General features: G+C 49.7%; 1 long non-coding RNA gene across 1 annotated transcript in view; it reads left to right on the top strand.

The window, feature by feature from the left end:
* LOC109319831 overlaps positions 1–1455 on the top strand; it is a 21252-nt gene that overhangs the window by 7271 nt on the left and 12526 nt on the right. Inside the window, exon 2 of the long non-coding RNA XR_002103638.1 lies at positions 1183–1188. This is a non-coding gene — a long non-coding RNA (uncharacterized LOC109319831). The remainder of the gene's footprint in view (positions 1–1182; positions 1189–1455) is intronic.

Consider the following 1455-nt stretch of genomic DNA (forward strand, 5'->3'; position numbering starts at 1 on the left):
ATCTGTAGTGCTAACCAGTGTAGCACTACTGAACCTATAAGCATGGAGCAGGTTTTTCCTTCTAAAGTGGAGAACCTTGTATTTTTCAGTGTTGAACACCATCAGGTTCACATCTGCCCATTTCATGAGTCTGTCCAGATCTGCCTGGATCACCCTCTCATCCTCCGATGTGGATGCTTTACCCTAGAGTTTGGTGTCATTGGCGAACTTGGCCAGTCCACTTCTGACACCAATGTCCACATTATTGATGAGATGTTAAACAGTATAGGCCCTAGGACAGAGCCTTATGGGACCCCACTGGTCACAGAGCACCAAGTCGATTGGCTCTTGTCGACCACCACCCTCTGGGTCCTACCACGGAGCCAGTTCCCCAGCCAGTGGATCATGGTGATGTCAAGGCCTCAGTTAGCCAGTTTAGCCAAGAGGTGATCATGGGATACCAGATCAAAGGCTTTTTTAAAGTCGAGGTATACGACATTGATCTCTTCCCCCTTGTCCAGGTGGCAAGTCACCTGGTCATAAAAAGAAATGAGATTGTTTATTGCGAGTAGGTCTTGCTTGACCAAAGGCACAGCAGGGTGAAAACTGCAGGCATGCTAGGCCCTGCTGAGGCCACGAAGCCTGCCAGCTTTCAAGGACATAGGTGCAGGGGGAGTCTGGCTTCTGTGGCCCTGAACCTGGGGCTGGACTCAATGATCCTCTGGGGTCCCTTCCAGCCCAAATGCCTAAATGTCTATGAAAACCTATAGCTGCTGACAGGCAAAACTCGTGTCATGGGTGCTTGTGGAACTGTGTCCGTCTTGGGGCACGGGGAGGAGGGGAAACTACTGCAGGCCTGGCTGCTAGGCCCTGCTGCAATCACAAAGCCTGCCAGCTGTCAAGGAGATAGATGCAGGGGGGTTCTGGGGCCCAGCACCTGTGGCCGCAGGCAGGCAAAACTCATGACATGGGTGGGTGACACTGTTCAGGTGCGCCCTTCCTGGCTCTGGGGCCTTTACACAACCCAGCAGTGTGCCCCAGTGAGGTCTTCTCCTCCCAGCCTCAGCCCAGTCCAGCACTGTAAGCAAGGGCAGGTGAAAATAATGTAGATGAATCAGCAGTTGGTACCACTAGCACCAGCAGCATCTAGGGTAGCCAAACTGAACTGTCACAGAGCCTTTCTTTTTATAAAGGAATTGACAGGAAGAAGTAAAGATGTTGTGCTGGATATATGTTACTTGTGGTGTGTGATGGCTTAACTTGTGTTTTTATGTTTGTATGTTTATTTTGAAAAAAACAGAATAGTTAGAGAAATATATCTTAGGAAGCTTTCAGGTTGAAAACCCCTTTGTCAGGCTGAAAAATACCTGCAGTTGGTCCTGGATGGAAGGAATAGTAAAGAAGCCAGAGGCTGGCCTGGCACACAATGCAGGCAAGAAATCCAGTCAGTGAAAATGGAAATGGAGGCATCAGAGG

The sequence above is a fragment of the Crocodylus porosus genome, unplaced genomic scaffold (assembly GCF_001723895.1).
Source record: "Crocodylus porosus isolate Cpor-Errol unplaced genomic scaffold, CroPor_comp1, whole genome shotgun sequence".
NCBI lineage: Eukaryota > Metazoa > Chordata > Crocodylia > Crocodylidae > Crocodylus > Crocodylus porosus.